Source organism: Bubalus kerabau, chromosome 9 (genome assembly GCF_029407905.1).
Source record: "Bubalus kerabau isolate K-KA32 ecotype Philippines breed swamp buffalo chromosome 9, PCC_UOA_SB_1v2, whole genome shotgun sequence".
Taxonomy (NCBI): domain Eukaryota; kingdom Metazoa; phylum Chordata; class Mammalia; order Artiodactyla; family Bovidae; genus Bubalus; species Bubalus kerabau.
The window spans coordinates 67,239,704-67,263,849 of record NC_073632.1 but is presented as its reverse complement, the minus strand read 5'-3'; the positions used below and the strand labels follow the sequence as shown (position 1 = coordinate 67,263,849).

Sequence of the window (24,146 nt, the reverse complement as noted above, 5' to 3'; positions counted from 1 at the left end):
GAGGTCCTGAGATTAACTGGGGACATGGCAAATGTGAGACGTTGTGAGTTGAATTGTGTCCCGTCAGATTCATATGTTGAAGTCCCAACCCTCAGGGACCTTACTTGGAAATAGGGTCTTTGCAGGCATAATTAGTTAAGATGACATCATACTAGAGTAGGGTGGGGTCTCCTATCCAACATGACTGATGTCTTTATAAAAAGGGGAAATTTGGCAACAGAGGAAGTCATGCACAGACTTCATGCACAGAAGGAAGATGATGTGAAAAGAGGCAGGGAAAAGAGCATTATCCATAAGCCAAAGAGAGAGGCCTGGAATAGATCCTTCCCTCACAGCACGTGAACTTCCTTGGTGGCTTAGATGGTAAAGGATTGCCTGCAATGGAGGAGACCCAGGTTCAGTCCTTGAGTCGGGAAGATCCCCTGGAGAGGGGAATGGCCGCTCATTCCAGTATTCTTGCGTAGAGAATTCCATGGGCAGGGAAGCCTGGCAAGTTACAGTCCATGCAGTTGCAAAGAGTCGGATACAACTGAGTGACTTTCACTTTTCACAGCCCTTGGGAAGAATTAATCCTTCCATCACCTTGATCTTGGACTTCAAGCCTCCAGAATGGTGAGACAACAATTTGTTGTTGTTGTTGTTGTTTGTTACAGCAAGTCTAGCAAACTAGTAGAGCTGCTGTTGGGCCATTTGAGTGGAGAAATTAAATAAAGAAATAAATATACACATCTGCAGCTTAGAGAAGAGGTCAGGTTTGGGGTATACCTTTGAAAGTTATTGTAGAGATAGCTTTGAACTAGCCTGCTCTCCTGGGGGTGGACTGTGGAACTGCTAATATCTTCTGCAGTATCTATACCACACTCTAGCCATGGAAATTCACTTTTCCTTGACATCTAAAATGGTGAGAATATAGTCTGCCCACCTTCTTATCCTGCCTCCCAGTTCCTCTCGCAACTCTGTCATTTCTATTCTGCTTCTGTTTCCAAATTCCAACCAGAATCCTGCATTATTAGACCTTCTTATTTAGGGCGTAGAAAATCATCAGTCCCTGGCTTAGTGGATGTGAGGACAGATTACGTTTTCTTGAACTTAAAGGGAAAGAGCACTTTTAGAATATTCTCCTACTGCTTGATAATGGGGAGGAAGACAAGAGGATTGTTCCTTCTCAACTCTACTCCTCCAAGTAACCACACAAAAGCCCTTGTGTACCCCTTTCAGCCCTTCTTTATATCACTGCTGGCATCTGTTGTTATAGTGCCAGATCTGGTGGCATGAGGCTCCTGTCTACCAGCCTTGAAGGGGAGAGGGGCTATTCTGAACTCTAAATGGGGTGGGGATTGGGGTAAGGAGGGAAGAAGCTCCCAGGGGTGCTGGTTGGGTTACTTGGTACTTTTTGATCTCAGCTGTTGGCTTTACTTGTCAATCCTGGGAAAAAAGGAAAGATCCCACTTGTCACCTCACTCTTGGTGAAATTGACTTGACACAGAAGGACAAGATGATATAGCTAAAGGTCGAGGCCTCAAGGAGCTAGAGAATGTTTCCCTCCCTTCTTTCCTACCTCCCTTTCTCCCTTCCTTCCTTCTTCCTTCCCTTATTTTCTCCTACCCTTTTTTTTTTTTTTTTTTTAAAGAGGGTTAACACACAATGGCCAGTCAGAGGGCTCTGTGGGTTAAAAAGAACTCTCTAATCTTGGGGTAGATACAGTACGAGATTATAAACACTGACTGTTTTGGAGACCATAAAGGAAGCAGTGTACTTAGAGAGTGTTCAGGTTTTAATTAAAACAGATCAAGGAAATGCTAGAGGAGAGCTGAAGATGCAGAGGATTTACTGGTTCTGAAGCAGCGGTTCTAGGGGGCATGGTGGACTGATGTGCAATGGTGGAGAGGCAAGGGGCCAAGGTGGAACTGGTGTTAAGGATATATAGATAGATACCTGAGGGATGATGGTAAGAACAGGTGGCCAGAGCAGGTTATGATTGCAGCATTGGTGGAAAAATAAATTGAGCTGGTGGGTTAGGTTCTGAAGAGAAATTCTATAGATTACCTTCAATTACCTCCAAAGTTATTAGCCAGATCACGTTTTGGGTCTACAGGATGGTAAACATTGGGCAGTTGCTGAAAAACGTGCCCAAACTGAATTTATAAGTCCAAATGTTCATCTTATGAGATCCTATAATCCAATTCCTTTACAAAGGAAGTAATTGAGCAGATTACAAAAAAGTGAGGTGAATAAGAGGATATTCCCCGAAATGTTATACAGTAGTAAAAGTGTAAAAATACATTTTTTTCTGGAAGTTTTTTTTTTCCTGGACTCTTGAGATAACACTTCTTTATAATCTCTGCTTACCTCTTTGTTTCTTCTTAATTTTCTGAAGAAGGGAATGGCTGGCTACCCACCAAGTCCAATCTACTTTCCTCCTGGGCACACAGCTAGATGACATTTCTGAGATTTCTTGGAATTAGGTGTGGTCATGAAATGGAGTTCTGGACAACAGACTGTGGGTAGAAGTGATATATGCCTCTTCCAAGTCTGCTCCCCCCGCCAAACCTCCCATCTGACCCTCTACTCTTGATCTTTTCCCAGCTGGCCGAGAAGGAAGGATGTGAGGTTCTTAAATGTCCGCATGGAGGTTGTTTACTAACCACGAGTATCTATACTGGACATACACGCATGAGAAACAAGTTTTTATCATTTAGAACTCTGAGATTTGGTATAGCTGGCATTATTCTAATGAAAATACTTTGTTTGTGGTTTCTTCCTATTCTGTTTGCCGCATACTTTTGGTATTCTCAAGACTTATGACTCCAATCGGGTTCCACTCTATATATTCCCACTGGGTGATCCCATTCATTCTCCCGCCTTTATGTCAAAGACCCTTAAGTCTAATTCTGTCTACTAGACAATGGCTGTGAATTCTGGAGCCTGTATTTATTAGCCTATCAGACTGCTCACTGATTCCTCAGACTCAAAGTATCTAGAATTGGCCACATTATGTTTTTCCAACCTGATATTCTTTCTGTAATCTTAGTCGCTGTAGTAGTACCATCATTCAAACAATTTTCTGGCTGGAAATCTAGAACTCAGCCTAGATTCCAGGCTATTCCTCCACCTCCTACATCCAGTTAGTCCAAAAATCATATTAAAATTCCTAGGTATCTTGGGTCTACTTCCTTCTATATGATATTACTGTTCCAAGGTGATGATAATGAGGGTAAAGAAAAAGATTCAGGATGAGATATTTTTGGTTTTTTAAAAAATTATATGTTATGTTGGGCAGCAAAAGAAGGGGTTGGGCTCTGTGCACATCACTGGAAGAGAAAGATGAAGAGATTGGAAATATCTATCCTTTCACTTTTAGTTTAGGACATAACTAGGCCCTGTCCTCTCTGCCTCTTCATCCTACACACTGTTGTTCTATCTCAGTCCCAAGGAGGAAATAATCAGATGGGTGAATATCTAGGCATAGACCTCAGTTGCAGGGCAAGCTGAGTAAGGGAACCTAAGAGAAGGCTCATGCAATGAATAGAATATTCTTTCAGTTTTTGCTTGTTCTGTGTTTTGGATTAGCCTATGGATATCTGAAAACATAAAGACCTTATGGAGCCTTCGATTTGTCCAGAAGATTTGCTTTCGTCCAATACAGATATGAAGAGATTTTGCAGAGATGAGGGTGTTAATGTGATGTCTTGGCCCCGAAGTCCAAGCAGAGCTAGTGGGAGTGGGATCACTGATTGGTGGCATGTTCCTCGGAGAGTCCATGGGGGAGCTGAAGCATTCTGTCCCCCCCGACTCTGAATTCTACTGGCAGTTGCTGATAACCAGAGCCCAGAGCACAAGTCTAGTTCTCTGATTTCTTTCTCATAATTTCTAGTTCCTGAAAGAAAGAAAGAGGAAAACAGCACTTGTTGAACTACGTGAGAGCAGCTCTATTTGCCCACTAAAGAGAATGACAGAGGCACGTGCTGTTTGGTGCCCCAGCTACACCTTAGCCTGGTGAGACTGAGTGTTGTTCTCTCCAGGCAGTGAAGAAACAGTTTCCTCCTGCACATGGTCAGTGTGTGAAGTGTATTTCTCTGGGGGAATTGAAACCTTTCCCTCTCACTTACTTTCTCTTGGTGAGCGTTTGCCTGTGATTATTATTAAGCAATGAGGGCTCCTCGTTGGGCTCCTTTCCTGGGCAGTGTCTGCAGGGCCAGATGGCAGCATCAGCCCTACTTGAGATGCCTCATGATGATGAGGGGTGGCCTGTCTGCAGAAATAACAAGGTTTGCGGCAGAGCCTTTTCTAGAATTTTCAGGGGCCATTTAACCTACTTTGTACCAACTGTCCACGGCTCTCTGGTCTGAAGAGCAATTCAATTCCGTTTTAGCATTCTAAATCCCAAATAAAATCCAAGAAGTACAGTTATACATAGACAAAACAGTTTCAGCTAGGAGGGGAATAAATATAAGTTTTTGCTCCTCTAAATGGAGTCTCGATTAGCAGCTCCTTCAATTACGATTTACAACATGCTAGACTTTCTATTCCTTGTTTTAGACTTTTCTTGCTTGCAAAAGATGAATCTCACATGTCTTCTTTGTGTTTCTTTTTTTAAAAAAACCATCTAGCTGTTCCTTCCTCCCTCCAATTTCCAGTTCTTTCATGGGTAGAACTTTCAACAAGCCTGAAGGCTGACTGGAAAACTCTGACATCTCGTTACTCTGTGCTTCAGTGGCTGTTAAATTGATAGTTTCAGAGTGGATATCAAACTATCCACTCTATCAATGTTTTTTTAAAAAAGGGAAAAAGATTACAGTCTGTCTGAATCAATGTGACACCTCTCTGACACGTGTGTCTTGATCGCTTTCTCCCAGCATAGCCATTCCTTTTGACTCTCTCCATTTCTCAGTAGCTATCTAAGTCAAACAGGGCCTGTCATCTCATGAAAATTACTCCCCATTTTGCTTAGGTTGCTCTTAATTTTGCATCCTTCTGTGTTTATCTCTGGGCCAAGGATTCACCATAGGCCTCACTTCCAACCGACATGGGCCGGGATCTCACAAGGCAGACGGAGTCTTGGTTTTTCTTCTCAGTAGAGTTTCTATTTGCAGCACACGCATCTCCTTCTCTGCTGAATTCCCAGCCACAGCTCTCGGGGAGAGCAGCTGCTGTAGAATTTTCTTTCATTCTCTCTTCACATAGCGAACTCATTCTGTCTTAAAAGGTTCTCAGTCTCCACTGGCCAGGGGAAGGTGGAACATATCACAAGTCGGCCGAGTTACAGTGCTCTGTGCTTTGAACTTGTAAAATTCTTTGTAAAAGTCTAAATCTTTAAAGGAAAGAAAAGAAGCTTCTGGTGCATTTAGACAATGAGATAACAGGGATGACCCGAGTCTAAAGATAAGGGTTAATGCTGTAATGTCAGTTCTTGGGCATAACTTCCACGGAACCTTTAGCTTCGTCCAAGCTCTCTGATTTTAAATATCTTTCAAGGTAATCTTTTTGTGTCTGAAAAAAATAAGAAAATAGAACAGGATTTATGACTCTTCAGTAATTTATCCCAAAGCATACAAACATGATATTTTGTTGTACTCTTAGAAGCCTCTCTTTACAGATAAAAAATTCAGCATCACACACTAATGCTATTACTACTGCCCTTCCACTCTTGACAACCTCCTTAGAAAAAAGAAGTGCCAGGAAGGTGTCCACTCTCTTCCCTCTCAATTACGCTGTCCCTGGTAAGATGCACGATGCCTGTTAGAGCAGGCAGCGAGGGCATCGCACAGATTCCTCATCCAGCTCTGATTTCAGGATCACCTCCTGACTGCTTGTGATTTAGCTCAACAACCAGGGACTATAAAAGCTTCCCTGCCAAAGATTCACAGTGCGCCTGGGCAGCAGCCGCCTCTTTGGCTTAATGTCATCATCTGAAAAATAAGTATAAAAATAATGTCATAGGGATTTGGGTTTAACAGAAACACACTACTATGTATAAAATAGATAGACAACAAAGACCTGCTGTAAAGCACAGGGAACCCTATTCAATGCCTTGTAATAAACTGTAATGGAAAAGAATCTGAAAAAGAACATTTATATTATGTTATATGCAACTGAATTACTTTGTTGTATACCAGAAACATTGTAAATCAACTATACTTCAATGAAAAGAATAATGTCATAGTAATCATGACAACAGAACTTAAAACATTATTTCTAATTGGAGGATAATTACAGTATTGTGTTGGTTTCTGCGATACATCAACATGAATTAGCCATAGGTTATATGTATGTCTCCCCGTTGAACCTCCCTTTCACCTCCCACCCCTCTAGGTTGTCACGGAGCACAGGGTTTGAGCTCCCTGCATCATATAGCAAATTCCCACTGGCTATCTATTGTACATATGGTAATGTATATGTTTCAATGCTACTCTCTCAATTTGTCCCACGAACAGAACTTTTTAAAAAGCACATTACATATGTGCCAAGTTGGCTCTAAGACATGTATGAGGTGGAGTTTCTTCTTTACCCATCCTTCTTCCTGAAAATCTGTTCTTTGCTCCCTTTGTGCTCATGGACCTTGTTCCTCCATCATCCCCCCATCCACTTTCTCTGTCAATGGCTTATCTCAGTTACATACGGAGAGAAAATCTCTGATTACATCAGCTGCCACTGGAGTTGGGTCTCTTAACCTGGGGTTTATGAACCCCTAAAATTATATGCAAGATTCTGTATTTGGGGATCTATGTCCCTTATTCTGTAGAAAGGATCCACCACTTTCATTTGATTCTCAAAACATTCCAGGATCCCCAAGTGTTTGAAATCACTGATAAAATATTTTCACTATAAGGATTTGTCAACTTAAAGCCATGCATGTTTAATGGTGGCATTTCAGGAAGTTTAAGGAAGATGGTGTGAGGGCCTGGGGGCAGACCTCCAGTCTTCCTAGTAACTGTATCATAATTCTGTATATACATTGCTCTTTAAAAGCATCAACTTGCTCTGTTTTAAAAGCTCTTTACTTTGTGAGCAATTTCGTTTGGCACACGCCCTGTGACATGTGCGTAGCTCCTGGGTGCTGAGTCTGTCCCTCATGGGCTCAGTGGTTTGCACTGTGGGTCTGTGGACACTGCTGTTCAAACTTCAGATTATTTAGGAGGTGGAGGGTTGGGAGAGGCATGAGTCAATTTTTATTTCATTTGTCTGTTAATTTGGAGAAAAGGAAATTTGCTTGAATGACCCAAATGGCTGAAAAAAAATCAATATTTACCCTTCAAATAAGCAAAGATAAAGAAAAATTTGCTATGTTTATATTTTGCAAGTTTTTGAGGCAGTAAGTTGATACAAATGACTAAGAAAAACTTTCTAAAACTTAGCTCTTAGTTTGATGTAAGGGATGGATACGATTTAAGAACCAGAGGCCAGGGCAACTGATGGAGCTGTATTGACACAGGCTTGGGGAGATTTCGTAATGAGGTGCAATTCAAACCGGCTCTTGCATGGCAACATCTGAGACAGATTGCTTTGCCTGAAAAGAATTTTTTTTTTTTAAAGCCTACCTTGATCCCATCCCAAAGCATGTGAAGAAGAATTCTCTCTGAGATCTTTGTGAAGCCCATGGAAGGGATCACTATTGCCTCAAGAAAAGGAGGGTAGTCAGGTCCGACTTTTAACAGAGAAGGGCTGCCTGCCAACCCCAGTTCCTCTTCACTTGTTTCAGATCTGTGAGGGTAGTTGGTTGAAGTGCTTGTCCTCTGCAGCCAAATGAACTGATGGGGGATTGAATTTTGAGTCAGAAATCTGAAATAATTTTTCCTTGAGTTAATTAGAACACTTATTCTAGGAAAAGTAAACTGTATCAAGAACATTGCTCCTCAATCAACTTGTAGCTCATGTCCGGTGACATAAATGCTCCTCCACATAATGACTGCTTGTCAGAGAGACAGCCTTCTCTACCTGACTTTCACACAGACTTGGAGTTTGGAGACAGGTCTCACAAAAGCTTTTGCTGGGTGATTTATTTATTTATTTATTAAAAAAGGCTCGTCTCTTCTTAACTGACCGAAAAAAAAAATGGGGAATTCAGGAGAGATGGAGAATTCTGTCATATGCTTTACAGACATTCCAGACAAGCCTGGAACAACAGCCCATTTAAATAACCACTCTATGGATCCATCAAACTGAGCGGAGACATGCCTCAGCAACCTCTCTGTTTCAAAACCCAGCTCTTAGGGCAAAGAAAGGTCTGCAGTCAGTTCGTACCTGGGAACTCATCTGAAATGAGGAGGCTGGAAAGGGAGTTGAGCAAAGCAGGCTGCGATAGAGATGAATTTTATCTCTGCTATTACCCAGAAGCATATGGTTTCCGCCCACAGGAAAAATCTGCTTCTCTTCTGGCTGCCACATTAATGCATGCATGAAGGGGAGAGACTTTGCTATCAAATGCATCGCCAGAATTGGCATCTGCGATTAAGGCTTTCTGCTTGCCCTGCATCCCTCCCACAGGAGGTTTAAAGAAACTGCCAAAAGTTGTGCCTGTTTTGCTCAGATAGTGGGCAGCTAGGTGCTTGTCATTTAGCAGTTTATAACATATCTGTGGCTTGGGTCAGTGTCCTAACTTCACTCATCCTTTAATGCTGCTTTTCTGTAATTACAGGACAGACTTAGAATTTGGAGCTTCATAGAAAAGACTTATGGTGACCACTGGTAGCAAAACATCTGGTTTTGTTGACCATGGGTAAGGAAATTCTTGGCTTCCTGTTTTACTTTCCACAAAATGGTCATTTTAGTGCTAGGGGTTAGAGGTAAGCTCTGCTTTCTCCAGTTTAGAGATGGGGAGCCTGGAGGGTGTGTTACAGGACATATAATGGCTCAGTAGTTGTGGTTGGTGGTGGGTGTTAGGGTGTCACTGGAAGAAAACATGATGGAGACTTTCAGGTAATAGAAGGAAAACTCTAGTTGAAGCTCAGAGCAGAATCTGCTCTCTTCCTTGCCAAAGCCAGAAAGGCTCACTTAAGATCCCCTCCTCTCTTGCTTAGAGGCGAGAGAGGAGTTGGCATTTCTAGATGCATTTCATAATCAATTTTCAGGGCAAGAGTGCTGTGCCCTGACTTCCTGTCATGTACATGAATCCTTTCATTAGCATAGCACAGATCGCTAATGTTTTAGAAATGCAGTTGATCTAAACTTTTTGTCCTGGTATTGGATCTTGGAACAATTGTTCAGAAAGACACCAAGAGTTTGGTGCTACCACCAGCACCAACACAAGGAAGGGACCTGCCACCTGGATGGTATGGGATATCTTTGGGCTCTGAGGCCATGATGCAGTACCCGACACAGAAGGGACTGCAGGCAGCTCTCCTTTGAGAACCGGAAGCCTGCTGGAAAGGGACGGGAATACTTCCCCTCCTACAATATTTTAATTGGTTAGAGAATTCACCAATGGCTCCCCAAGGAAGGCATGCAAATGGCCCCAGAATTACCTTAGACATTTACAAGATACTTCTGGTTTGTTTTTGTACTGGTTAATTCTTTGGTAAACTCTGTATAGTTCATTTCAGAGTTTTCTCAATCAATTTTCTTGGCTACCTTTATAAGTTTCCAAGTTACCAATTTAGTTGTGAAGTGTCTGTACCTGTTGGACCCACACTGACATTCAAGTTAAAAATCTGCAGGGTGGACCAGGTAAGTCATATTTCATTTGGATGGGAGGCAGAACAAAGCCTGAAATTGTGATCATGTGATGTGAAGAATCAGCACTTACTTTGTCACTGGAATTTTTCAGAGAGTCAAATTCTAAATATATATTCTTTCTGTCACTGTCAGCAACAACCTTCTGATAGTTCTGCCTGTCTTAGCCTTGCCCCATTGCGGCCTCAGAGATCTCACTAATTTCGTTGCATGGCCTAAAAGGCTTTTTGTGATCAGGCTCCTCTGCCACTTCCAGCCACATCTCCCTCAGGTCTCTAACCCTGGCACTCTCTGGTGCATCCATCCTGGGACGTTTTCCCAGCATGCCCTGCTGTGCCTTGTCCCTTTGCAGATGCTCCCTTCTCTGCCTGGAATCGTTCCTCTTTCCCACTGGCCACCTGGTAGGTGCTTACTTGATCTTAAAGCTGCAGCTCAGGCATTTGTCTTTCCGCAGACCTTCTAGACATATGCACTTGCTCAACATATGAATGTAAAAAAATGAGTGAATTAGTGAGTGAGTGAGCTGGCTGTTGCTGAAAGAGCCCATAGTATTCCCAAAGACAGTGTTGCCCGGGGAGACATTTTGATACATTTGTAATTTTTGAGTCAAATGCTTTCAGGGTTGGAGAGAACGTGGCACTTACTGGACCAACTTTGACAAACTGCTTTTCTCATTCCGCTTGAGAATGACTTTAAGATTGATTTCTTCATCCTCTCTAATATCACTATCAGCATCTAACATCTAACCTTTACAAAATCAAAAATAATGAAAACTAAATAATTCAGCGTGGCGAGCTCCCCAGAAGACAAATGGATTGTGTGCAATATATGTGGTTGTGTGGCTGTCATCTATCTCAGAAATTTAGTATTTGTGTTCATGAATAGACTCTAACATCTCTGAAGACCAGGGCTTCAAACGTAAAGTCAGAGACACAGTTTTTTACTTCCTATGTGAAGAATATATCACTTAATCATTTCTTTTTTTCTTCCTTGAAAGATATTCAGTTATTGGAACTTTAAGCTTGTAGCTGCTGAGGTGCATGTGTCACAGAGCCGCAAAGCGCCAGATACACTGAAGAAATATGGTGCAGGGAGGGAGGGGAAAACATGTTTTAAGACCTGGAGTGTGTGGTGTGCAGCTGAGGCCGCATCTTTGTCTTCTTCCTCTCAGCCCATACTTCAGTGTGAAGTCCCCAGGACAAGTAGCCATGTTTGTTTACAGGGATCTTCTACAAGGTCAAATTATGATCTTCATTCTTCACATGGCATTTTGTGCATTTGAGGTTATCTGCAGGAGACCTGGTGATCCCTGGATCACGAAGATCCCCTGGAGAAGGGAATGGCTACCACTCCAGTATTCGTGCCTGGAGAATTCCATGGACAGAGGAGTCTGGCGGGCTACAGTCCACTGGGTCGCAAAGGGTTGGACATGACTGAGTGACTAAGCATGCATGTAGAAAGTTAAATCTTCCATCAATATTCTTCCTTAACACAGCAGGCTTCCTAGGTGGGAGTGGGGACAAGTTGTAGTCTCTAGAATTGAGAATATTTGCTAGAAATGAATTTTAACAGGCCCAAATAAAATGCATGTGAAGGGTGTGGATGACTACCATCTCTCTTCATGGTGTCCCAAAATAGGTGCACTATCCCATCCTGTTAGGCATTTGGGCTCCATGCCCTTCTCTTGGAGCTATGGGATGTTAAGATCTGGTAGTTCTTTGTTCGGAGCGAGTGAGACAAGGAATGAGCCATGTCCAAGGCACATGGAGACATCACTCCTGCTGGGAAGTGCCAAACCAGGAGTGGCTGTTCATGAGACATCATCTTTAGCCCTTGGTGCAGGAGGGACTCTGCCCAGTCACTAACTTTGGGGCCTCTGTGAAGGATGGTGCTCCCTCCAGTGAAGAGTGAGCATCTGTGGATGACTGTCTGCACTCACTTGGCTCCTGGGCACTGGAAGTCTTTTGCTAAATGTGTCTTGTTCTTGCCTGCATAGCTCCTCAGAACTTGCCCCTTCCCAAGAACCCCCAAGAAATAAAAAGAGAAAGAACCTTTCCTCCTTGTCTCCAATCCAGTTGAAATACTCTTCAATGCACCTAATATAAGCTCTTAATTGGGTTTAGGCTTCTGGAAACCAAATTATGTTTTTGATTTTACCCTTCCCCTGAGATAGGGGGCACAGAATTAAAAAGCTGTTTTAATAAGCAGGTTGGTAGGGGAGAAAATAATTTATTAATATTCCATAGTATTATCCCACCTTACAAAATTATGAATTTAGTTTTGACATAAATGTACATCAAAATATATAAGTATATATATATATATATATATATATATAATATTACAGAGTCTAGGATAGTTTGGGCTTAAATTTTGTTTTCAATGATTGCACTGAAGTATTTATTCATTGAGAGAAAGCTATGTGTTTCCTTAAACAGAAGAAAAGAATCTGATTTTCATTCTTTATATTGTTCTCCCATGTTTCTGTTTTAATTTAGTGGGTAGGCTATGCAGGACTGAGATGTGCTTGTGGTCTCTAACATTACATTCTGTATGCAGAAAATTTCTCATACAGTTTCTAAGGCAATTTTAATTGGTAGACCTAAACAGACCTACTTTTGAAGAAGAAGAGTATTTGAATCCCAGAGATTTATCTGTCTGAGAAAGTCTAGCATCCTTTAGTCACTGTGAAGATGTGTGTAGAGTATGAAACAGAGATTTTCTGTGTGATGAGATTTTCTGTGTATTTTCTACAGAGGGAAAATATAGAGTTCCTTAGAAGAGAAAAATCCATGAATACATTTAACAAATGTGCCTTCCCCACCTGTGAAATAAATCATGCTATTTAGTAAACTACTGCCAAATACATCTCAATATACTAAAAGATGAAAACTAATGCCGATTCATAAAAATTGAAGGGAAAATATTTTGAGCAAGAGCTCTGTAAAGAAAAGATTTCACTTAACTTTAATAAATGAGACTTGGAAGATGAGTTATGCTCTTATGCACTTTCTTGCATTTATAAAATAATAGGCTTATGAATCTTATTTTGCCTGACAGGGTCAAGTAGCACACGGATTTCCTTTCCTCTTTATTTCAACTCTTTAGACCCAGCAGTCGAGCTTCACTTGAACTGTCCTGGTTGCTCTGATGGAGAGTTATATCTCATGTCTAGTGGAAACATGAAAACCATAATACCCTTAACAACTGCATTCTAGAATTTGTCCCAAATGAGTCTTCAAGATGCTCTCCCTTAGGAGACTTAAATATACTATGATTTTGAAGTCATATATATATATATATATATATATATTTTTAGGAGGCCAAGTGGTAGATTTTTAACTATACTGTTTACACTTTAGTTGCTTTTTAAAAGGTAGTTGTCTTTAGTAACATAATAAAGCCCTCACCACAAAAACGTTTTTCTATTTAAAACAAATACATAAAAATTCCTTTGTTTTGATCTATAAATTGAAAAAGAAAAATGTTTCTCTTTAAAATAGATTATCCTGATGGTTGATAAAAGTAGAATGATCGTGTGAGTTGAGAGTTAAAATGACTCAAAGAGAGTCAAAATATTTACCATTATAACATATTGAGAAATCCAAACACATTATTAATTGCTGCACACAACTGCTAAGGAAAGGAGAGGAAGATTATTTTTATTATTTTTGATGAAACCCCTTTTAATGATTAAGATTCACTATTTCCTAGCCGTATATCATCCCATACCTGGAAAGTAGAATAGCATCAAAAGCATTCTGCTGATCCTGCAGAGAATGTGGAATGTTGCAGTACTATAGTATTGATTTTTTAAAGATCCCATGCATAACTGTGTAGTGGTTTTTTTTTTTTTTTGAGATAGAAAAGATGCAATTATTTAGTCCTCCGTCAGCATGAAAACACCCTTCTCCCCGTCTCTGCAGTGGCCTTTGCTCTCTTGTTTAGATCAGATCCATTCCTGTCACTTTGAAATATTTTGTTGAGCTCATCATTTTAGTTTCTTCTAGACTAGTTGGGAGACTGCTGTGTTCCTTGCCAGCTTCAGGCCTTCCTACAGCCATCTTGGTTTGTATTTCTGTGAAACACAGAATTAGTCTTCTCAATTCTCCTTTAAAGGAAAAGTCACGAGTATGTAGCACCTACATCTTGGGCTCTGCTCTATCTTTGATCATTCCATGAAATCTGTCTTTGAGCCTAGCCACTTAATAGGTGTGTTCTTAGCCTCTGACTCTGTCCGAGAATTCTGCCTGAGTTCTCAGTGAGACTCACTTAGGGAAGTGGCTGCAGCATGTACCACTCCCAGGGCTCTCGCTCTAATTTAGTAAGTAAATGCATCAGGATATCTGTGCTAGAAAGGTTTAGACCTTGAGACTGTGTCTCTCTTCAAAATGTGATGGGGCTTCTCTGTTCTTAACAATTTTAAGAGCAGATGGAGAAAAAGTAAAATAACTATGAAATAAGAGTTATATCTTGAGCCAGTAGGGACTTTAAAAATTAAAAAGCATCTGCTGTCATTTTAAAATTGAGGAACCAAATATATTTCTATGCTATAGCTCACTCAGTGAGTATGATATTATTAGTTCTAAGCATCTTGCTATTAGTCTGATCCACAACTGTATCAAACATTAAATGTTAGATAAAATATATATTCAAATATATGGCCCCAAGGACTATAACTTTTCCAATCCCAGAATCCTCCAGGAGTGTTTTCTCTCAGAAGTTTCTGGGCCTTTTGAAGTTCTCTTTTCTTCTTTCCAGTTCCCCTTAAGTTCATAAGATCTATATAATTAATCATCCAATACCATTTCTGCTACTGTAAGATGAACTTGATAAATGATGATAATTGCCAATGATTTTATAACAATTCATGGCTTTGGGTGGATTTAGCAAGTTTGAAAATGGGTCCGTGTACCCTGACTTGCTTCATTTGCTTAATTCCTTGGGAGAGAGTGCCTAGGAATGTTTTTCGTTTTAGCAGGCTGGTGCATCTGGGCACCTGCTTACGAGTGTCAAGTCATGGGTTCTAGGTACCATACCATTTGTGTTAAAGTTCGCTACAATAAAAAAGTTAAGAACCACTACATGTAAGGATTGAATTCCTCAATAATACCTACTTAAAGTAAATTAGTTATAGAATTAGTTTTAAAATAGATTATTTGGTGCCTCGGGCTTTAATTAAATGAAGTGAACAGCAGTGAAGTAAAATATGAGCAGTGTTAGGTGAGCTTGTATGAAGGGAGATATGGCCTCTACCAAGGCTGGGGCATCTGGCCTGACAAATCGCATTTCATGGTGGTCATACCGCCACAAGTGAGCAGTACTCTTTAAAAAGACCCATGAATTTTAATAACACTTCTTATGACTACTTTACACTTAAGACGTGTTAGAACTTCCAATCAACCTTTTAAAATGAAGTAGAAAACTAAAGGTTGAAAGTTCGTATCTGCCACAGGCTTCTCATAGTAAAGGAGACTTTTTAGTTTTACGAATTGCAAATGCAGGTACTGCTCTTCTCTGTTTCGGTTTTTTCCTCCCTGTTCATCTTACCCAGCAGTTTTCACTGTTTCGAAGGGTTTCAAGTTTTAATGCCTTTTCCATAATTTATTATAGATTCTGGAAGGTGATCATCTGTGTGAAGACTCATGGGAGACTTATTCTTAGAGACACACAGAGCTCTCAGCCTAGCTTTTGAAAGTTCAAGCCATTGCCCCCAGAAACTGCCAACGAATTTGCCATTTTGAGAATGAACTAGCCTGTGCTATGATGTGAAGTTACTTAATTTTAAACTTCTTCGCAGCAAGGATCACTCCTTGCTCTGAAGAGAGATGTTCTATAAGTTAACTTTGTTGTGATACCATGGTGGTGGTGCAGAATGAAGGGTTGGTTCTTGCCTAGAGCATTTCTTTTTGCTGTTTTCTCTCCTCAAGAGGGTCATTAATGAGCCAATGACTGAAAATAACATTTTTGAAACCCAGTATTTTCTGGCTAATTCAGTTCAGTTCAGTCACTCAGTCGTGTCAGACTCTTTGTGACCCCATGAACCGCAGCACACCAGGTCTCCCGGTCCATTACCAATTCCTGGGGCTTACACAAGCTCATGTCCATTGAGTCGGTGATGCCATCCAACCATCTCATCCTCTGTCATCCCCTTCTCCTCCTGCCTTCAATCTTTCCCAACATCAGGGTCTTTTCAAATGAGTCAGCTCTTTGCATCAGGTGGCCAGAGTATTGGAGTTTCAGCTTCAACATCAGTCCTTCCTTCCAATGAACACCCAGGACTGATTTCCTTTAGAATGGACTGGTTGGATCTCCTTGCAGTCCAAGGGACTCTCAAGAGTCTTCTTCAACACCACAGTTCAAAAGCATCAATTCTTCGGTGCTCAGCCTTCTTCACAGTCCAACTCTCACATCCATACATGACTACTGGAAAAACCATAGCCTTGACTAGATGGACCTTTGTTGACAAAGTAATGTCTCTGCTTTTTAATATGCTGTCTAGGGGAAACAGTGGAAACAGTGTCAGGCTTCATTTTTTTGGGCTCCAAAATCACTGCAGATGGTGACTGCAGCCATGAAATTAAAAGATGCTTACTCCTTGGAAGAAAAGTTATGACCAACCTAGATAGCATATTCAAAAGCAGAGACATTACTTTGCCAACAAAGGTTTGTCTAGTCAAGGCTATGGTTTTTCCTGTGGTCATGTATGGATGTGAGAGTTGGACTGTGAAGAAGGCTGAGCACCGAAGAATTGATGCTTTTGAACTGTGGTGTTGGAGAAGACTCTTGAGAGTCCTTTGGACTGCAAGGAGATCCAACCAGTCCATTGTGAAGGAGATCAGCCCTGGGATTTCTTTGGAAGGAATGATGCTAAAGCTGAAACTCCAGTACTTTGGCCACCGCATGCGAAGTGTTGACTCATTGGAAAAGACTCTGATGCTGGTAGGGATTGGGGGCAGGAGGAGAAGGGGATGACAGGGGATGAGATGGCTGGATGGCATCACTGACTCGATGGACGTGAGTCTGAGTGAACTCTGGGAGTTGGTGATGGACAGGGAGGCCTGGCATGCTGCAATTCATGGGGTCACAAAGAGTCGGACACAACTGAGCGACTGAACTGAACTGAACTGAGGTTGGTCATAACTTTCCTTCCAAGGAGTAAGCGTCTTTTAATTTCATGGCTGCAATCACCATTCTGCAGTGATTTTGGAGCCCCACCAAAATAAAGTCAGCCACTGCTTCCACTGTTTCCCCATCTATTTGCCATGAAGTGATGGGGCCTGATGCCAAGATCTTTGTTTTCTGAATGTTGAGCTTTATGCCAACTTTTTCACTGTCCTCTTTCACTTTCATCAAGAGGCTCTTTAGTTCTTCTTCATTTTCTGCCACAAGGGTGGTGTCATCTGCATATCTGAGGTTATTGATATTTCTCCCAGCAACCTTGATTCCAGCTTGTGCTTCCTCCAGCCCAGCGTTTCTCATGATGTACTCTGCATATAAGTTAAATAAGCAGGGTGACAATATACAGCCTTGACGTACTCCTTTTCCTATTTGGAACCAGTCTGTTGTTCCATGTCCAGTTCTAACAGTTGCTTCCTGACCTGCATACAGGTTTCACAAGAGGCAGGTCAGGTGGTCTGGTATTCCCATCTCTTGAAGAATTTTCCACATTTTATTGTGATCCACACAGTCAAAGGCTTTGGCATAGTTAATAAAGCAGAAATAGATGTTTTTTTGGAACTCTCTTGCTTTTTCGATGATCCAGCGAATATTAGCAATTTACTCTCTGGTTCCTCTGCCTTTTCTAAAACCAGCTTGAACATCTGGAATTTCACGGTTCATGTATTGCTGAAACCTGGCTTGGAGAATGTCAGCAAATTTGGAAAACTCAGCAGTAGCCACAGGACTGGAAAAGGTCAGTTTTCATTCCACTACCAAAGAAAGGCAATGCAAAAGACTGCTTAAACTACTGCACAATTGCACTCATCTCACATGCTAGTAAAGTAATGCTCAAAAGTCTGGCTAATTAAAAGTATTTAAATATCTCTGAGAAATAGGATCTAATTGTTTTAGGTTTTCCATTATTAGCAGAATGGAATCCTAATTTTTATAGTGGTATACACTTGAACTTCTAGGATAGTAGAGGAGTAGAAACACATGTGAGTTTGAGATGGCGTAGTCTTGTTCCTCAATGTGGTTAGATACTATAGTCTTATCTCCTCAGACCTTTCAGATGATTATAGAGTCTCATGGGCTTGAAGAATTTCAAGTTACTTCCAAGGGCGCCCAACAGTATTTAAGTCTCTAGTATCTTAGGGTGGAAATATTTTACTAAACATCCAGTTAAAATAATTGGAGTCCCTGTTGCACATACAGATGCAGGATGTATAAGACTATTTAAAAAAAACCTGAGGACTTCTGGTGAGGCAGGCGAGGGTGGATGTTCCTGTGGCAGTTGCTTTGTATCCCACACTCCATCTCCAACTTCAAATCATGACCCGCCTTCATCTCCTATTTTCTGTTGCACCCAGCTCCACTTAAGGGTGATCTCAACCTTTTCTCATTCCTCAAGGCAGAATAATACAAAGCTGGTGTTTGAAGAGACTTTTAATGAAGGGTGTTAAATGGAAAACATGGCTTAACTCCAATAACCAGTATTACACAATCTATTAGAACATGTGCTCTGAAACATACACCTCAGGGTGTGAATACTGGATCTACCTCTTCTCTTTGCTGTTGTTCAGGAGTGTATTATCAGTGTTCTTGGATTCACAAGAAAGGGACACACCATGATGAAGGTTGATTGCAGGAACACTGGAAAAGGGGCCAGACTGAGAACCTATCTTGTCTTCTGCAGGAGGCTTCGGGGTCCCAGGGCTTGTGACTGCAGGGGACCTGGGGATGGAGGTGCAGTAAGATTCATATCACCTGGCTTAAAGAGTCTGTTTGCTCTTTGTCCACTTAAAAGCGCTCCTGTTTTCCAAAAATAAACAGTAACAATAATAGCTAACTCCATTGGTTTACTATTGCTGCATAACAAGCTGCACAATCTTTTGTGTGTGACTGTATCACTTATATTTATACATCTGTGCATTGACTGAAGTTCAGCTGATCTGGGTTGGGTTTTCTGGGCAGTTCTGCTTCAGGCTGCAAGATCTGAGATGGCCTTACTTCTCCTCATGAGTCTGGGTAGCTCAGCTCTTTGTGTCTCTCATCATCCTTGGAAAAGGAGGTGAGCTGGCACATGTTCTTTCCATGGTGGTGGTCAAAAAGGGTCAAAAAGGAAGGCAGAAACACACAAAACTTCTAAAGCCAAAGTTCAGAACGGACACAATTTCACCCATAAGCCATTAGCCAGAGTGAATCATGTGGTCAAGCCTAAATTCAAAGAGTGGGCTATGCATTGACCCCAGGTCGGGGTCAAAGCAGGGTGTGACCCCTTGCAGTTAGAATGGCTCAAGGCTGTGCCTTCCAAGCATCTTGACTAATACACTCCTGCAAGACAGCAAAGGAAAGATAAAATATGTATCGGTTACTTTGCATCCCCTTTCTTTTTTCAGTATTTCTTCTAAATTACCATCCTGTTGCAGCAGACGCTTTTGTCCTGAAAGTCGAAGCACTTCTTTCCTGAATCCTTTCAGCACATCGTTGGGTTTCTTTGTGCTCCTGCTTCTCTAACTACAGTGGCCTAATAATACTTGCCATCACCCAGCTTCCTCTCAGGGAGTTGGAGGGGATTAATGAGACAGTGTTTGCAAAGCACTTGGAGTCTCTGGGAGGAAAAGGCACAGCAGTCATATAAATGTGGATATCTGGAGCCGGCACTCATTTGTCTCTGTGTATCTATTTCAGATAGTTTGGTATCTTTGAGGCAATAATTTGGAAGGTACAACCTTGTGCCCTTCTCTTAGTAAAGGAGAGTGTTTTGCTGGGAGCCGAGATATTTTTTTCCACCCTTTTGGCCTTGCCAAGCTTTTTAACGATCACTTCCACGCTGCCTGTCTCTAATCTGCTGAGAGATGCTGTCGGTACAAACTGTACTGTGAGACTGTGAGAAAATTACACCACAGCCCACATGGAAGCCCTGCTTTTGGTTCCAGGATGTCTGTTGGGACCGCTGTTAAGAATATGTGTCTAGAGAAGGAGCTCATTCTAATTCTTGGTGCACAGGTGAGTTAATAAGTGTGTGCATTGAGACCAAGAGCTGATGTATCAAAGATGTGGCTCTCCATCACCTCAGGGGTGTTCTTAATAGTGGTGCCGGCTTTTTTTTCCCCTTTCATTTTCGTCAAAATGTATCAAGGGCTGTCACTGCTTCTCAAAGAAAGCACTTATTAATATGTATAAGGCAAGACTGCTCCTTTCTAAGAATTAACTTTACTCACAATCATTACATCCAACTGTAACGCATATGGAGAAAAAAGGTAAAACACACACACACACACACACATACACACACATGCAAGCATGAACCCTAAACAATAAAACAGCACCACAGCTCTGAACTTTCCCGAGGTAGAAAATGTCACATATTAATGCAAAATCAAGCACAGTCCCTTGCTTCTTATTTTTCTCTCTGAGGTTGTAGCATTTTTTAGATGATTTTATATGTGTGTGTGTGTGTGTGTGTGTCCATGTGTGGGTATAGTTTCTGGATCTAACTATGCTTTATTTTATATAATATTTTGTGTATGTATCAGCAGCTAAATAATGGTCTGTGAACACTGTTAGAGCCCCATTTCCATTTATTTTAAATGGGTGACTCCTATTTGTCTTAGACCATGACTTGTATTTTATTTATGCTTGTTTTAACAGCTAGATGGTCAGTGATTCAAAACATCAACTTTTCAGGAAGCTCTATGAACCCATTATTTTTCATGAATATTACATTTAATTTCTCTTCTGTTGAAACTATTCATCCCAGGAATATCTATTCCTTTATTTATTGGGAATTTACTGAATATGGATGCCTTGAGGAGTCAAAAGAAGGTTGAAGGTCTGGTCTTCATTCTGAGTCATAATTATAGCAAACAATCCTTAAGTGCTTGCTGTGTAGGTGGTTCTTTATATTCATTATCTTAATTAATTCTTATAACAACATTTGAAGTTAAGTATTAATTGTTATTATCCATATTTTATGGATGAAGAACTGGAGACACAGAAGGACAAAGCTACTTGTTGAAGGGTCTCTCTTACCCTAGGGCCTGGGTTGACTCTGTGCTTGAAATCCCAAAGTTCCTCTCTTTGGGGGCTTGTATTTTTTTTTTAAGGGTTGCCATAACAAAGCCACTGGGGGCTTCCCTGGTGGCTCATCTGGTAAAGAATCTGCCTGCAATGCAAGAGACCTAGGTTCGATCCCTGGGTTGGGAAGATCTCCTGGAGAAGGGAATGACAACCCACTCCAGTATTCTTGTCCGGAGAACTCCATGGACAGAGAAGCCTGGAGAGCTACAGTCCATGGGAGTACAAAGAGTCAGACACGACTGAGCAACTAACACTTTCACTTTCTTTCACTTAACGAAGCTGCCAAAGGCCAGTTGCCTTAAACAACAGAAATTAATTTTCTCACAGCTCTGGAGGCTGGCAGTCCAAGAACAAAGAGTCAGCAGGACTGGTTTCTCCTGAGGTCTCTCTGCCTGGCTTGTATCTCTCTTTTCCCTCTCTCTTCACATTATCCTTCTTCTGTATGTGTTTGTGCTTTGAATCTCCTCTTTTATAAGGACACCACTCAGGTTGGGTTAGGGCCTACCCCAGTGAACTCATTTGACTTTAATCACCTCTTTTAAGACATGATCTCCAAATGCAGTCACATTTTAATGTACTGGGGTTCAGGACTCTGATGTGTGAGTTTTGGAGGAGACGACTAGCCAATACTAGGGCTTATTGAAGCCGAGTTTTTGTAGGTTCTTCTCTCACCTCATGGGTAAGAGACTTTGCTGGACCAAGAGTAATAAGGAAGACTCCATCTTTTTGTGGAACTGGAACTTTGAACATTGTGGCCAGGTGGAGACTCGGAAGCTACTTACTTTCCAGACTGACATATCCTTCCAGCAAGACCTAGTGATATTTGTGAAGGAGAGAGTAAGGCCAGAGGTCTGTATGGGGCGGCTGCACTCCTCTGCTGTGCAAGCAGAGAAGAATGGCCTTGCTCCTCAAGGGATGAAGGGAAGAAAATTGTCAATGTGTGAGGCAGGACAGGACAGGAGAAGAACTGCTGGACAGATGAATAATCCAGATCAGTATACCAGTTAATAATCAAAAGTGCCTCACCCCAGACCATCACTCTCCTGTTTGGGCTTTTCCTGTGCCACCTCACTTCTGCCTCATGTCCCATGGTCAGTTTTCACTTCCAAATCTACATGCAGAAAAGGCCCATTCCAAGTGACATTTGTAATGCTGACACAGAGGACGTGGCTCTAGCCTCCAGCCTGTTTCCTCTTTATTATTACTTTTGTTTGTGGCTAAGATGTGCTGTGCTTAGTTGCTCAGTTGTGTCTGACTCTTTGCAACCCCATGGACTGTAGCCTACCAGATTCTGCTGTCCATGGGGATTCTCCAGGCAAGAATACTAGAGTGGGTTTCCATGCCCTCTTCCAGAAGATCTTTCCAACCCAGGAATCAAACCCAGCTCTCCCACATTGCAGGTGGATTCTTTACTGTCTGAGTCACCAGGGAAGCTGTGGCTAAAATAACGTAAAGCAAAATAATGTAAAAACCAGAAACATAAGGAGTCAAATATTTAACTTCCTTCCTTCCACTGATTGTCTGTAGGAACAATTACACATTGGGGATGTTGGGCTGATAATGTACTAGGAGAGAAAAGCTGGGCACAAGAATTGTGCTCTGGGTTGTGATGTCACCTCTGTCACCTTAGGCAACTCACTTATGTTTTCCATGCCGCATCTTTCATGCCTGAGAAGTGACACTTTTAATCTATGCCTCAGAGATATGAGACCTGCCTTTGAGTGTTATGTGTGTGTGTGTGCTAAGTCACTTCATTTGTGCCTGACTCTTTGCAACCCCATGTACTATAGGACACCAAACTCCTCTGTCCATGGAATTCTCCAGGCATGGAATCCTGGAGTGGGTTGCCATGCCCTTCTCCAGGGGATTTTCCAGACCCAAGGATCGAACCCACATTTCTTATGTTTCTTGCATTGGCAGGTGGGTTCTTTGCCACCAGCTCCACCTGGGAAGCCCAAAGTGTTAGCCGCCCAGTTGTGTCCAACTCTTTGTTGGACTCTTTGGAGCTGTCCAGCCTCCTCTGTCCATGGAATTCTCCAGGCAAGAATACTGGAGTGGGTAGCCATTCCCTTTTCCAGGGGATCTTCCCAACTCAGGGATCAAACCCAGGTCTCCTGCATTGCAGGCAGATTCTTTATCATCTGAGCCACTGATGGGGATTAAATGGGATAACAAATAGGAAGACTTAAAAAATTTTTCATTATTTTATTTATTTGGCTGCATTAGGTCTTAGTTGTGCATGCAGGATCTAGTTTCCTGACCTGGGATCAAATGCAAGCCCCCTGCATTGGGAGCACAGGGTCTTAGCCACTGGACCAAAAAGGTCCCAGAAAAGTATTTTTAAACTTTGACAGAGTGGAATTCAAATCAAAGGATTCGGAAAATTTTGCATTGGGAGCACAAAAGTTTTATCTCTTCTCTATTCTAGCTTCACAAAAAAATGTTTTCCATGACTGGGGATCACTCAGGATTAAGGTTAGAGCATGGAAGTGGAGTTAGCATACAGCCAGGTGAGTCTTTGGGATCAAGATAAAGATAAGCCTCTGTGCTGTCAGACGGCCAGGGTTCCCTGTAGTTGGTTATCTGTGTGGCATGCAAGGAACGCTGCTCTAAGCAATCACATCCCTCTCTGCATATCAGAACATTTGACCCAGCTCCAGACTAAACATCTGAGGAATACATTTCTATCTGGACATGCAAATTGAGATCCTTTCCCCGTTTGTTGGTTTTCTTTGGAGGATGAATTCACACCTTAATTTCTTTCTATTCTTATTGAAGGCATATGGGGCGTGGTGGGTTACAGTCATTGGTCATTTTTCCAGCCTTTCCTCCTGTCTGGTAGCGGGCAGATCTTATCTGGTGTGTGTGTGTGTATGTGTGTGTGTGTGTGTGTGTGTGTGTGTGTGTGTGTGAGAGAGCAGCCAGGGGGCCTGTTCTTTCAGGGGAAGCCAGTTCCATCAATTTACTCCACGTCATCCAGGAGAAGGCTTGGCAGGCTCCTTAGCAGAGGTGCCTTCCCTGATGCTGAACAGATTTCAGAATCAAATCTCTTTTTGGTAGTGCCAAGCACTCAGCTGTTTGAGGAGACCCTTCTGTTCTCTTCCTTTCTGCCCTAACCAGGGAGCTGTGACTCTAGCCCTGGGCCCCTCAGCTATGCAGTTCACAGTGGAGCAGATGGAGGATGCTCTTCCTTTCTGGAGTAGCCATGGCAGCCTGGGCCAGTTCCTGTGGGG

The 24,146-nt window shown here is 41.8% G+C and overlaps 1 long non-coding RNA gene across 2 annotated transcripts in view; it reads left to right on the top strand.

Annotated features, from left to right (window-relative positions):
• The first annotated feature begins 243 nt into the window (after window positions 1–243).
• Window positions 244–24,146, top strand: part of LOC129619947 (uncharacterized) — a 75,776-nt gene continuing 51,873 nt past the window's right edge. Inside the window, exons 1-2 of one of the 2 annotated variants that reach the window (XR_008698311.1) lie at window positions 244–612; window positions 8,636–8,716. This is a non-coding gene — a long non-coding RNA (uncharacterized LOC129619947). The remainder of the gene's footprint in view (window positions 613–8,635; window positions 8,717–24,146) is intronic. The other variant, XR_008698310.1, reaches the window with a different exon arrangement.